This window comes from Pristiophorus japonicus, chromosome 12 (assembly GCF_044704955.1).
Source record: "Pristiophorus japonicus isolate sPriJap1 chromosome 12, sPriJap1.hap1, whole genome shotgun sequence".
Lineage (NCBI taxonomy): Eukaryota > Metazoa > Chordata > Chondrichthyes > Pristiophoridae > Pristiophorus > Pristiophorus japonicus.
Genome location: NC_091988.1, coordinates 191,821,295 through 191,836,718, shown reverse-complemented (window position 1 = coordinate 191,836,718; position 15,424 = coordinate 191,821,295).

The following is a 15,424-nucleotide window of genomic DNA, read 5'->3' as shown; positions in this document are numbered from 1 at the left end:
GTGGATTCTGTGATCCCGTAACTCGTCGCCACTGTTAACTCCTAACTCTAATGTACTGACTGACATGAGACACATGCTGAAGTCAAGGTCACTCAGGACCTGCACCTTTAATTCCAGCTCTCCAGTCCCGCACTTGCCTGAGACCTCCCTTTATATACCTCAGTGGGACAGGTATGGAGTGTCTCCTGCAAGTGCACCCCAGGTGGTAAGGTATGCTTATTGTTACAGGTCATATCCAGTTACAGTCACGTATAGCATGGTAAGATACAGTTATATACAGTAATGTGAGATACATGACAGAAATACACACACAGACAGAAACACACACACACACCGAAACACACACACAGACAGAAACACATACACACACAGAAGCACACACACACAGAAACACACACACGCGCACACACACACACACACACACAGAAACACACACACACACACACAGAAACACACACACACATTACTGTCCTTATATATAATCCATTAAGTAGAATTACATAGAGTTTTACAGCATAGAAACAGGCCATTCGGCCCATCAGGTCTATACCAGTGTTTATGCTCTACACAAGCCATAGAACCATAGAAATTTAAAACACATTGTGTTCGTGCCAGCCGACAAAGAGCTTTCCAGCCTAATCCCACTTTCCAGCTCTTGGTCCGTAAAGCTGTAGGTTACGGCACTTCAAGTGCCTATCCAAGTACTTTTTAAATGTGGTGAGGATTTCTGCCTCTACTACCCTTTCAGTCAATGATTTCAGACCCCCACCACCCTCTGTGTGAAAAACCTTCTCCTCAAATCCTTTTAAATTACTTTAAATCTATGCCCCTAGGTTATTGACCTCTCTGCTAAGGGTAATAGGTCTTTCCTATCCACTCTATCTAGGCCTCTCATCATTTTGTGCACCTCCTCCCAACCTGTTTGATCTCACCCTATCAACATATCTTTGTAGTCCTTTCTCTCTCATGTATGTAGAAATTCAATTGCCCTATGCGTGGGTCTGGAGTGTGTGAACATTTTACACAATATTTGAACCAGGTTAAGAATTCCTCCGGTTGCTTTATTTACCCACATAGTTAAGCACCATCACTCAAAATACCACACAGAGGAAATCTTCACTAACGTATTTATGATCCTGTTCCACATAGCAAGCAGGGAAATTTGTGTCCCCCCGCCAAAGTCTGCCATGTTATTTGGGCACTGCAGCACAAAGCGCAGGAAGGAAGCTTCAATTTAATCCATCCTTTAATGGAAGGTGTTGTGGGACCTTTCCATTTACACATAATTAACCTTTCCAACTGATTAGAGAACATGCCATTCTTTTAAGGACGTGCTTATTTGTACTGCCAAAATGGCCACCATGCTCCAGCCTTTGTGTATGATTGGTCCCCTTGGAGGATAAGCCACACCCTGAAGTTTCACAAGAATGTGTAACTGGAACCGCCCATCCCAAGGTCTCACTGACTTTGCAAATTGTAACCCGATCCACTTTGACCTCCTGAAGCGACAGAGGACAGAGCCCCCCAGATGACAGCAAGGGCCAGCCAAAGTGCCTTACCCCAGTCTAAGTGCATGCCTCCCCCAGCCAAAGTGCCTTACCTCAGCTCAAGTGCATCCTTCCCCGCCCCCCACCCCAACATAGATAGGGCAGGCATTGTATATGGATTATTAACAGGTTTATTGGATATGAAGTGAATAGTGAGTGTCATGATTTCTGGATATCATCCACTCCAATGATGTCCGTTGCAGGGGGTTCTAAGAACGTGATCTTTCTTCTCTGAGTTCCCTCTCTCCACTCCGATTCCTCCCCCCCCCGCCCACCCATGTCTCTCCCTCACCCCACCGTGTCTCTCCATCTCCCCGGCCTCTCTCACTCACTCTTCCCCCCTGCCTCTCACTCACTCTTCCCCCGGCCTCCTATTCACTCATTCTCCCCCAGCCTCTCTCTCTCACTCACTCAATCTCTCCCCCTGGGCTCACTCACTCACTCACTCACTCACTCTTGCCCCCTGAGCTCGCTCACTCACTCACTCACTCTCCCCAGCCTCACTCACTCACTCACTCACTCACACACTCTCCCCCCGGCCTCTCTCTCACTCACTCACTCTCCACCCCTGCCTCTCTCACTCACTTACTCACTCTCTCCAGCCTCTTTCTCACTCATTCACTCACTCACTCTCCCCCCAGCCTCTCTCTCACTCACTCGCTCACTCATTCACTCACTCTCCCCCCGGCCTCCCACACTCACTCACTTACTCACTCAGTCAAACTCACTCACTCACTCACTCACTCTCCCCGGCCTCACTCACTCACTCTCACTCACTCACTCACTCACTCACTCACTCACTCACTCACTCACTCACTCACTCACTCTCCCCTGGCCTCACTCACTCATTCACTCACTCTCCCCTGGCCTCACTCACTCACTCACTCACTCACTCACTCTCCACCCCGGCCACATTCACTCACTCACTCTCCCCCATCCTCTCTCTCACTCATTCACTCACTCACTCTCACCCAGCCTCTCTCACTCACTCACTCACTCACTCACTCTCCCCCCCACCCCCGGCCTCTCTCTGTCTCTCTCTCTCTCTCTCTCTCTCTCTCTCTCACTCATTCACTCACTCACTCACTCTCCCCGGCCTCACTCACTCACTCACTCACTCTCCCCCCAGCCTCTCTCTCTCAATCTCTCTCACTCAGTCAATCAATCTCTCTCTCTCTCTCTCCCTATCACTCACTCTCACTCACTCACTGACTCACTGACTCACTCTCCACCCAGCTACTCACTCACTCTTCCCCCTCGGCCTCCCACTCACTCACTCATTCACTCACTTTCCTCCGGCCTCACTCACTCACTCACTCACTCACTCACTCTCCCCTGGCCTCACCCATTCACTCACTCTCCCCTGGCCTCACTCATTCACTCACTCACTCACTCACTCTCCACCCCGGCCTCATTCACTCACTCACTCTCCCCAGCCTCTCTCTCACTCATTCACTCACTCACTCTCCCCCCAGCCTCTGTCTCACTCACGCACTCACTCACTCACTCTCACCCAGCCTCACTCACTCACTCACTCACTCACTCACTCACTCACTCACTCACTCACTCACTCACTCACTCTCCCCCCCGGCTTCACTCACTCACTCACTCACTCACTCACTCACTCACTCTCCCCCCCCCCCTCCCCGGCCTCTCTCTCTCTCTCTCTCTCTCTCTCACTCATTCACTCACTCACTCACTCTCCCCGGCCTCACTCACTCACTCATTCACTCACTCTCCCACCCCCAGCCTCACTCACTCACTCACTCACTCTCCCCCCAGCCTCTCTCTCTCAATGTCTCTCACTCACTCACTCACTCACTCAATCACTCTCTCTCTCTCCCTATCACTCACTCTCACTCACTCATTCACTCACTCTCCCAACCCCGGCCTCACTCACTCACTCTCCCCCAAGCCTCTCTCTCTCAATGTCTCTCACTCACTCACTCACTCAATCACTCTCTCTCTCTCTCCCTATCACTCACTCTCACTCACTCACTCACTCTCCACCCAGCCACTCACTCACTCTCTCTCCCCCCTGGCCTCACTCACTCACTCTCTCCCCGGCCTCACTCACTCACTCACTCCCCCCCCCTCCCCCTGGCCTCTCTCTCTCACTCACTCTTCCCCCCGGCCTCTCACTCACTCACTCCCTCACTCATTCACTCACTCTCCCCCGGCCTCACTCACTCACTCACTCATTCACACACTCACTCACTCACTCTCCCCAGGCCTCTCACTCACTCACTCACTCTCCCCCCCCCACCGGCCTCACTCACTCACTCACTCACTCACTCACTCACTCACTCACTCACTCACTCTCCCCCAGGCCTCTCACTCACTCACTCACTCACTCATTCTCCCCCAGGCCTCTCTCTCTCTCTCACTCACTCACTCACTCACTCACTCACTCACTCTCCACCCAGCCTCACTCACTCACTCTCACCCCAGGCCCCTCGCTCTCTCACTCACTCACTCACTCATTCTCTCAATCACTCACTCACTCGCTCTCTCTCACTTTCCCTCCGCCGCTTCTCTACTGGCCGCCCATGGCCGCTCTAGGTCCCAGGCAGGGGGGGCAGGGGGGCGCGGGGGGTGGAAAGAGAGTTGGAGCCTCAGATCCTGGTTCTGGGCACCACATGGATGGAATGATTCGGACCAGGTGGGTGGGTGGAGCTTGACGGGGTGGGGTGTGTCACATGTCTGTTAAAAAAAGTGCAGTACTGGCATGGGGGTGCGGGGGGAGGGGGGTTGCAGGGCGTGACAGACGCCTGTTTGTCAAAAAAAGTTCAGTACAAATAGTTACATCGTTCTTTTAACTGTGTATGTTTAACTTCTTCTGATTCAGATTAATTGTTGCCTAGGCCATTTCATTTAAGGATAGGAAGCACATGACTTTGAAGCATATACATGTTGTTGAATGACTGATGGAGTAAACATAGAAACATAGAAACATAGAAAATAGATGCTGGAGTAGGCCATTCGGCCCTTCGAGCCTGCACCACCATTCAATAAGATCATGGCTGATCATTCACCTCAGTACCTCTTTCCTGCTTTCTCTCCATACCTCTTGATCCCTTTAGCCAGAAGGGCCATATCTAACTCCCTCTTGAATATATCCAATGAACTGGCATCAAGAACTCTCTGCGGTAGGGAATTCCAGAGATTAAGTGGAGTAAAGGAGGCAAAAGAAAAGTACATTTTGTGGTGTTCACCACCCCCTGATTAATACAAAGTGCTCGAGAAAACGCCAGGATTGCTGCCTGTTGCGATGAAGCTGGGTGGCGGTGTGAGCTGTGAGGAGGATGCTAAGAGTCTGCAGAGTGACTTGGACAGGTTAGGTGAGTGGGCAAATGCCTGGCAGATGCAGTATAATGTGGATAAATGTGAGGTTATCCACTTTGGTGGCAAAAACAGGAAGGCAGAATATTATCTGAATGGTGACAGATTAGTAAAAGGGAAGGTGCAACGAGACCTGGGTGTCATGGTACATGATTCATTGAAAGTAGGCATGCAGGTACAGCAGGCGGTGAGGAAGGCAAATGGCATGTTGGCCTTCATAGCGAAGGGATTTGAGTATAGGAGCAGGGAGGTCTTACTGCAGTTGTACAGGGCCTTGGTGAGGCCACACCTTGAATATTGTGTTCAGTTTTGGTCTCCTAATCTGAGGAAGGACATTCTTGCTATTGAGGGAGTGCAGCGAAGGTTCACCAGACTGATTCCCGGAATGGCAGGACTGACATATGAGGAGAGACTGGATCGACTAGGTTTGTATTCACTGGAGTTTAGAAGAATGAGAGGGGATCTCATAGAAACATATAAAATTCTGATGGGATTGGACAGGTTAGAGGCAGGAAGAATGTTCCCGATGTTGGGGAAGTCCAGAACCAAGGGTCACAGTCTCAGGATAAGGGGTAAGCCATTTAGAACCGAGATGAGGAGAAACTTCTTCACTCAGAGAGTTGTGGAATTCTCTACCGCAGAAAGTTGTTGAGGCCAGTTCGTTAGATATATTCAAAAGGGAGTTAGATATGGCCCTTACGGCTAAAGGAATCAAGGGGTATGGAGAGAAAGTAGGAAAGGGGTACTGAGGTTGAATGATCAGCCATGATCTTATTGAATGGTGGTGCAGGCTCAAAGGGCCGAATGGCCTACTCCTGCATCTAATTTCTATGTTTCTATGTTTCTAACTGCTGTAATATAATCAGTTGCAAACTTTGGGTTAGATTTTCCATTTCCCATATCTGGGGTTTAGGATAGTCTAAGCACAGTGGGTATAGGGGAGGAACATAAGGGAACCTGACCCATGTTTCATCCATTCCATCCAGACTGTGCGCAACCTAGTTGTCATATATGACCCTGAAATGAGCTTTCGACCACATATCCATGGCATAACTAAGACTGCCAATTTCCACCTCCATAGCATTGCCCGTCTCTGCCCCTGCCTCAGCTCATCTGCTGCTGAAAACCTCATCATTGCCTTTGCTACCTCTAGACAACTGCTCCAACGTACTCCTGGCTGGCCTCCACATTCTACGCTGTGTAAACTTGAGGTCATCCAAAACTCGACAGCCTGTGTCCTAGCTCGCACCAAGTCCTGCTCACCCATCACCCCTTTGCTCGCTGACCTACATTGGCTCCCGGTTAAGCAACGCCTCAATTGCAAAATTCTCATCCTTATTTTCAAATTCCTCTATGGCCTCGCCCCTCCCTATCTCTGTAATCTCCTCCAAGCCCCACAATCCCCTCCCCCCCCCCAAGATATCTGCGCACCTCAAATTCTGCCCTCTTGAGCATACCTGATTATAATTGCTCAACCATTGGTGGCCGTGCCTTCTGTTGTCTAGGCTCTAAGCTCTGGAACTCCCTCAATAAACCTCTCCACCTCTCTACCTCTCTTTCCTCCTTGAAGACGTTCCTTAAAACCTACCTCTTTGACCAAGCTTTTGGTCACCTGCCCTAATTTCTTCTTATCTGGCTCGGTGTAAAATGTATTTATTGTGAAGCACCTTGGGACGTTTTACCACGTTAAAGGGGCTACAGAAATACAAGTTGTTTTTGTTGTTACATCAATAAACGGAAAATCCAGCAGACTTGGTTAGGGACATGAACTCCTCTGTGCCCGATTTCTCTATATTGCCTGTTCCTGAGTGTTCTGATAAACTCTGGCGCAGAACCAGGAAAACCAGCCCCAATATTTCACCTTACCGGCCCATTTTAAGGTGCTGCCTGTCTTTTTTCGTTAAAGTGTTTGTGAAGCCTTTATTCATTTGTTTACAATTCAGTGGGGTAAACCCTTTTAAACCATATTCTTACTTCACTCGTGCTTGACATCGTGATGAAAATGAAGCTTGGTTATTCTGGCCTTTTTCCTTCTCCAAACACAAAGCTTTTGCTAAACACTTTCCCATCGAGACAGTGCCCCTTTAATGCTGCTAACACATAGTAAAATCTGGGAACAGCTAAGATAAGCACGAGACGTATCGGTGCTGACGTGCAGACAAATCCCCATCCCTTCAGCAGACATTGCTTTGTTATTTGATTTCTGCTTTCTTCCTTGTTTCTCTGACTGTTCTTTTTCTCTTTTTCGTTCCCTCTCTCAATCTCACCCATCGCACCTCCATTCTTCTTCCTTTGGGCCGGGTCAGTGGACCTTCTGGACCGTGAATTCATCAGAGCTCAGTCACCCCCTCCTCCCCTCATTGACCCTCACCGCTAGTCACTGGCCTACTAAACCAGAATGTATTTTTAACAGTTGTTCCTCTTTCCCCCCCACCCTCTCGCCCCCCCTCCTCACCCCCCCCCCCCCCCCGCTGCTCTGCTCGAGCAACTCGGCCGGCAGCATTGCTATTTGAATGCAATAAGCAGCCAAAATCTGAAGAAATGACAGGAGCATAAGTGTGACATTTGCTGGCAAGCTCATATACATAGTTAATGGAGTAAACTCAGTGGGACAGAGACAGACTGGCTCTCTCATCATGAGAGGAGGCCAGCTTTATCAGCTGGGCACAGCTCCGCATGCTGTTTATGTTACTGCGCGAGACACACACACTCTGTGTGAAACGGGCACAGAAGCTAATTGAAGCAACTGGAGTAAAGACTGGTAAAACTTCAGGACCAATTGCTCATGAGCGCCAATCGGTTATTAGTGAATAAATTGCTAACAGCCAGAAATTCCTGTGCTCGGGTTTCTTTAAGTTCTATTAAAGATCATTTCTTGTTTGAATCCACGATTGGAAACTGAGCTGGTTTTTGCATACACCCAGTCGCACTGAGAGATCAAATTCAGCCGGTTTCTATTGGTCTGAATTTTATTTGCTCTTCCCAACATAGACCGTTGCCCTCTGTACTCAACCCTGAACCAAGATGCTTACCGGACGGCGTCATATTACCTGCATTTTGGGATGTATCAGTCACAACAGAAGGAGGGACACGTTGTTGTTGAAATATCTTGTAAATCTCTGTTCATCTATATTGATGTTCATGTGATAGCTTCAACAGATGCAAAACTTCTAAATATTTCTAGGCCAAGTGAAATTATGAGGGACTCGAGGTGCTCAGCGCCCTCCCGATGCTCTTCCTCCACTTAGGGCGGTCTTGGGCCAGGGACTCACAGGTGTCGTTGTATTTTATCAAAGAGGCTTTCAGAGTGTCCTTGAAACGTTTCCTCCACCTACCTGGGGCTTGCTTGCCATGTAGGAGTTCCGAGTAGAGCGCTTGCTTTGGGAGTCTTGTGTCAGGCATGCAGATAATGTGGCCCGCCCAACGGAGCTAGTCGAGTGTAGTCAGTGCTTCAATGCTGGGGATGTTGGCCTGCTCAAGAACACTGACATTGGCACGTCTGTCCTCCCAGGGGGTTTGCAGGATCTTGCGGCGACATCGCTGGTGGTATTTCTCCAGCGATTTGAGGTGTCTACTGTATATGGTCCACGTGTCTGAGCCATACAGGAGGGCCTAGTGGAGGCTGTCAGAGGCCTTGCAGCGTGCACAGCGGACCTCCCCTTTAAGCAAAGGGGAGGGGCGTTGGTGCGCGTCAACGCCACGCAGAACATCCACGTGGTGCTTCCCATAACGCCCCGGTAACCACCCCGAAAGGAAGTGGAGCTCACGAGATTGTGCTCCACTTCCTTTGAGACGCGGTACGCCGAATTCAGCGGCGGGGGTACGAAGTCGTGGCCCCAGATGGTTACCACTTCCAATCGAGTCACAAGGCAATTGCCGCCCCCCCTATATTTCCAGCCCCTAGTTCTGGGATTCGCTCCGCTTGTACTTATATATGCCATAATCAACCTGAAATATCTCAGAGTGCTTTCACAGAATGCAGTGGAGTGCAGTGACATGTAAGGAAAGCCTCTCTCCCTGTGTTGCGATGGCACTAGCAGCTCTCGAGCAGGATGAAGGGGAAAATGTTCAGGCAGGACACTGCACATTTATACACACATTAACTGCGCATCACTCTCTGGGGCAGATTGTGACCTGGTGTAATAATGTAAAATGTATAAAAACTGACTTCGACGGAAATAAAAATGGGGAGAGATGTAAAATGAGCTTCCACCTCACTATAACCTGTTCTACACGATCACACAAAGCCAAGATCCACCCTTTTCTGTGCACCTAATGTCGTGATACGGAGAATGATGTTCACAGATTTTGGCTCCTTGTGCATGGGCCCTGATACCCTTTTTCTGTTTAAGATAGAACACACTGGAGTGCAAACCTATGCGGCTAGAGTCAAATTGATTCTTTTTTTGGCGTGAATGTTTTTGTTTCATTATACTCCTGTGCAGCACCTTGGGACGTTTTACTACGTTAAAGACTTTATTTAAAAACAAGATGTTGTTGTTGCTGTTGAATATATAAATTCAAAGTGGAGAGCTTGGCACTTTGACTTCAGTTCAGCACTGATCAATCCTGACGGTCTCCGCACAACCAAGTGCCTACTCGCAGCTTCCACTTTCACAAACTTGCTTTTCCGGTGTAAAGAAGAGACAAAGACTTGCATTTATATAACGCCTCAGGACGCCCCAAAGCGCTTTACAGCCAATTGAGTACAGCCATTTTTGAAGTGTAGTCACTGTTGTAATGTAGGAAAAGTGGCTACCGATTTGTGCACAGCAAGCTCCCACACACAGCCATGTGATAAAAAGAAAGAAAGACTTGGATTTATATAGCGCCTTTCACCACCACCGGATGTTTCAAAGCGCTTTGCAGCCAATGAAGTATTTTTTGGGCGTGTAGTCACTGTTGTAATGTGGGAAACGCGGCAGCCAATTTGCGCACAGCAAGCTCCCACAAACAGCAATGTGTTAATAACCAGATAACCTGTTTTTGTGATGTTGAATGAGGGATAAATATTAGACAGGACACCGGGGATAACTCCCCTGCTCTTCTTCGAAATAGTGCCGTGGGATCTTTTATGTAGGGAGAGCAATCGGGCCTCGGTTTAACGCCTCATCTGAAAGATGGCACCTCCGACAGTGCAGCACTCCTTCAGCACTGCACTGGAGTGTCAGCATGGATTATGTGCACAAATTTCTGGAGTGGGCCTTGAACCCACGACCTTCCAACTCAGAGGGATGATAAGATGAAATGATAAGCATTAATTCGAGCTGAGAGGTCAATATTGGAGGAGCATTAAATGTATTAAATAGAAGTTGTTTTGAGCCCGCATGCTTTCTTTTCATAGTGTTACCACACATGTCCTTCAAATACACGCTATTTTCCAATGTATAATCACAGGCTTTGGTTCACTCTTAACAAAAAAAACACTTGATTGCAGAACCACAGGATCCAAACACGGCCCCATATTTATTGTCCAGCTTGCCAGCAAAGGTCAGTTTGAGAGCACAGAATAGGGAGTCTGTACAGTGGGACTGTCTCTGGGAACAGAAGCACTTTTACAATACCAGTGCACACACAGCATACTGTCCTCTACTGAACTCGCCTGCTTAATTCTGCCCCGGTTCCATACATGTATCTCAGCTCTCGCAACTCCCTGTTGCTGCAGAACAATGTTGAGGAATGACCTGATAGATGTCTTTAAGAATTATGAAAGAGGTTCGATAGGCAGACGTAGAGAAGATGTTTCCCCTTGCGAGGGAGACCAGAACTCGAGGCCATTTGCGGTCGGAGGCTTCCCGCGGGGAAATGCCTCCGATCCGCAAGGAAAATCCCCGCGTAGCTAGTGGTCCGGGAGGCACTGGGCCACTCTGGGTACGCGCGGGTAGAGACCCATGTATCTCAGGGGCACAGGAGACTCGCAAGCGCCCCCAGGATCACGTGGGCCAGGCCAACCAATGACAGAAGGAAATCCCCATTCATACTCATGGGAATTCTGTACATACAGAAACCCTATAAGCATGAATGAAATACCTTCAAATATACATCTACACTTCAAATAAATTTTTTTAAAATTACATATTAAAATTAATTAAAATTACATTTTATTAAATATTTAAAACAAAAAATAAATGTTTTGAAAAATATATTTACATGTTTTATTTATAGGGGCTAAAAATAACCTTACCTTATTGTTCTGTTTTTTTAATGTATAAATGATCAACAACATTTTATTTGCATGATTTTTTTAACTCTTACGCTAGTAAAAGCATGCCTTATGCCTGCTGTTACCAGGCGTAAGAATTTCACGGGCATTCGCTGGGCAGAATAGCCCAACTTTCCGCCCACGGATGCCCTTTCTGGGCTTTCTCGTTGGAAACTGTCGGGAATCGCAATTTTCGGATTTTCACGGAACTTGCGCGGCCCTGACGGGCTCGTGCGCAACTCATACGCACCCGTAGGTGCCGCAAATTACAGTCCGGTGTATTTAACGGTAAGCTCGAGAGATACCTGCAACTGTGCTCCTGGCTGCCGAGACCAAGCCCTTCCGAGTGCGCCAATCGCTCAGTTGATGCGTATACTGGCTGGTGTACTACTAAGCTATAAAGACCAGAAAAGTTCCAGTTTTGATCTTTGGTCAGTGCTGGGATAGCTGATCTCAACCACTAAAATTGGGACTGACACTCCTTTGCTATGCAGAGAGGGGAATATTAGCCAAGATTCCCACCCCTGATCACTATGCAATGACCCCTGCTAGATAACGCATGCACATACATACATGTCGGGGCGAAGGAGTGGCAAGTGATTTCAGAGCGATGTGATCGGGGCCCAGGAGAGGCGTGAGTTCGGGGCCCAGAAGAGGCGAGGGCACAGGGGCAGCACGGGCCAGCCCACACTGCTATATGTGTGCGCACTAGATCCGTGCAGCAGAACTAGTCTCCAGTTGTCTTGGTTAATTCTTGCCACTGAACCAAGACCTAGCTCTGTCAAGCCTGTGTGGTGGCTGGTGTGCAACGGCCACCCCACATTAAAAAAATCCACACACAGGCATCTTCCATCCTTCAACATGTAGTTCGGGACCTGCAATATTAGGTCCTTCAATGAAACACCTGTGAACTCATCCCTTTTTGGTATGGAAGCAAATCATCCTCGATATGAGGGACCGCCTAAGAAGAAGAAGAAGATAAGCACATGAGAGAGAAAGGAATAGAAGTGTAGGCTGATAGCGTGAGATGAAGAGGCGTGGGAGGAGGCTCGTGTACCGGCACGGACCAGTGGAGCCGAAGGGCCCGTTTCTGTGTTGTAGACTCAATGCAACTCGATGGATGTAAACGTCTTGGAAATAATTATTAATTTACCAACCGGAAATTGTTCGTTTGAGAATTCTTTTGTCATTGTGATATAAATACACTTGAAGCTGCCCCCGATAGCCCAGCACATTTGTCCAGTAAGTGGCTGCACCACATAGAGCTGGAGGATCTCCTGAGTCAATCTTCGGTCGGCTGATCTCAGCAAAATTGGACTTACCTCCACTGGTTTAGTGAGAGGAAATTTGGGCAATGTCGCCGCCTCCTGATCACTATCCTTGAATGTGTCAGCCATGACTCGGTGTGGTAGCACCCTTGCCTCCGAGTCAGAATGTTGTGGGTTCAAGCCCCACTCCAGAGACTTGAACCCGGTGCTTGTGAAAGGCGCTATATAGATGCAAGTCTTTCTTTCCTGCTGGGATTGCAACATGTGCCAACATCTGGTGAGGACAGCAGCATGGTCGACTGCAATTCCTTCTGCAGTTGAATAGCTTGCCGACGCTCACTGCCAAGCCCAACTTATGAATGATGGTCACTCGGGCACCCATGTAACTGTACCCCAGCAAGGAATCCCTTTGAGACAGGAGGAAGAGGGGGGAGAAAAGTTAGGAAATAAGATGGTAAGAGCAAACAAAGTATAGCGGTGTGTGCTGTGTGATGCAAAATGAGCAAAGTGCATACTAAGAAAAGACCTACAACTGAGCAATTGCTGAAATTAGTAAGCAAGGATATTATAGTCATATTTCCTTATGTAGTCAAGGCTCTCGAATTTCTGTACTTCATTCAGGAGGCAATGAGATGCACCTGACTGATGACCTGGCACATGCATTGCAGCCCTCATCTCCCAGTCCGGGTCAAAGGGCAGAAAGGCCTGTCAGTGCCAGATTGTTTTCATCAAGCTGATGACAATTAGAGGCTGTGGATCTGCGACTACTGTATCTGACAGGCCACTCAGTTAGTGCAGCCAATAAAACAGCCACAGCTGCTCAGTGATAAGGATGTAGCTTAGAGTCAAGGGCCGATACAGCTTGGCTCGGAGTGAAGGAGAGGGGAAGGGTGGGGAATATTAAATATGATAATGGTCTTTCTCGATCCCTTTTTATCTGAAACATTTTCTAAAACGTCTAATTAATCAAGAGGGAGAGCGTCCAATACTGACGTGGTTTCCAAACCCTGGTTATGAATAATTCTAGTGTCTTATATTCATCAGATGAGAGTTGAAGTTTAGAAATCGGTAAATGCATCCTAAGAGATCTGTGCAGCCAACAGGGGATGATTTGTCACAGGATGTGGAAGGTTCATGTTGCTCTGAAAATGTAAAGAATAGTTCCTCAGTAAAACTGTCATTGTAAAGTTCCCCGTCAGATGTAAATCTTCAACTTTACAGATATAGCGAAATATAAGTCTAAACCTTCAGTTACACCGTGTGATACTGACCAAGGACTGCTTAATATGTTCAGCTGAATTTAATTTCTTCTCGGTGGGGCGGGGTGGGGGGGGGGGGGAAGGTGGTTGCCGGGAGAGGGAAATGGGGAGATTTTCTGAGAAGACTACAACAATAACGACGTGTATTTATATAGCGCCTTTAACGTAGTGCAACGTCCGAAGGTGCTTCACAGGAGTGTTATGAGACAAAAAAATTGACAACCGAGCCATATAAGTAGAAATTAGCGCAGGTGACCAAAAGCTTGGTCAAAGAGGTAGGTTTTAAGGAGCATCCTAAAGGAGGAAAGAGAGGTAGAGGGGCGGAGAGGTTTAGGGAGGGAGTTCCAGAGCTTGGGGCCCAGGCAACTGAAGGCACGGCCACCGATGGTTGAGTGATTATAATCAGGGATGCTCCAGAGAGCAGAATTAGAGGAGCGCAAACATCTCGGGCTATAAAAAGACTTGGCAGATCATTTTCCTTGACCACTGTGTGTTAGCAACATGGAAGGAAGATTTTCTCTGGCTGCTGTACATTAGCTTAATCGTAAAATTCGCCTGGTCACTATAGCCCCGATTTTAACTCTCGGCCCCCACCTGGCTTAAATCAAGCGGGAGCATGGGGGAGGCTGTTAAAATTAGGGCAGTCCTCCCTTTGATCCCACCATGTCCCGACGTTAACTGAGCGGGCAAGCGGGACATCCACAGGAAAGCAGCGGGTTCCTCCTTTAAAGGTGCAGATCGGGACCTGCCTGCAATGTGTGTAGGAGGCCTGAGCTGGGAAGCAGTGACTGACTCCCTGTCAGGCCGGACCTGCTGGAAGCTGGGTGGTGGGCCAGACGAGGCCCAGGCAGGTATGGTTCAAATTTAACTTCAGGTTTGCTTGCGGGCCGTGAGGAAGCCTTGGGCCTCCCTTACACCTGTCTCCCTGCGGCTCCCTCCGCCCCCCGCCCTCCCCGATCCCCCACCCTGCCCCCGCCATTCTCAATCACCTCCTGACAACCCCTCCCCCCCCTCAGCTGACTGCTGAGATCCGTTTTCACGGGTCCCCAGTTGTGACTGGCTCCCGCCCAATTCCTGCGCTCCAAGGCAATTTATGGAAAAGAGGCCTCCGCGTTCCCCGGCTCGACACCTACCTTGGTGATGCTGCGCTTGTTTTACAGGTGTAAAGTGAACACAGAGTCGTCCAATTTGACGGGCGCTATGCTTTGGAAAGTGCGATGCCCGCCATGTTAACATAGGCATCAGAAGAGATGCTGAGAGCCTGCACCTGAAACAGACATTCGTCCCTTTGCATCTGCAAGTAAGGAGCCCCCCTTTACCCAATTGGTTTTCCCAGAATGCAGTCTGCACCAGCCCAGCTGCGTTTAGGAAAGTCAGGTCGACATGCGGCCTAGTCAGCGGCCTTTCAGGGACTGCTGCAGGCTGCCTCGAAAAAGGTAAGAATTTAAAACTTTACATACCTGACTGTGGAGCTCGGAGGCGACAGGAGGCCCTCCTCTAGGCTCCACATTAAAAACATAGACCGCTGCTCATCTCGCCCCCCCCCCCCCCCCCCCGCCTCTCTGTCACTGTCTTACCCCTCCAGGTCGCCCCTCTGCTCCTCTAATCACTTACCCTTTCTTCCAAGGCCTGCCTGAGGACTGCTGCCGGTGACATAGCAGCCCTAAATTGACATGGTCTTCGCGTGCAAGCTGCCCAGGGACAGTCACCAGGCAGCTGCAGCTCACCGGTCTGATGTAAATGAGGCCCAACATGGGGTGGGCCTCTGGCCAACCTGTTTAAGAACATAAGAAATAGGAGCAGGAG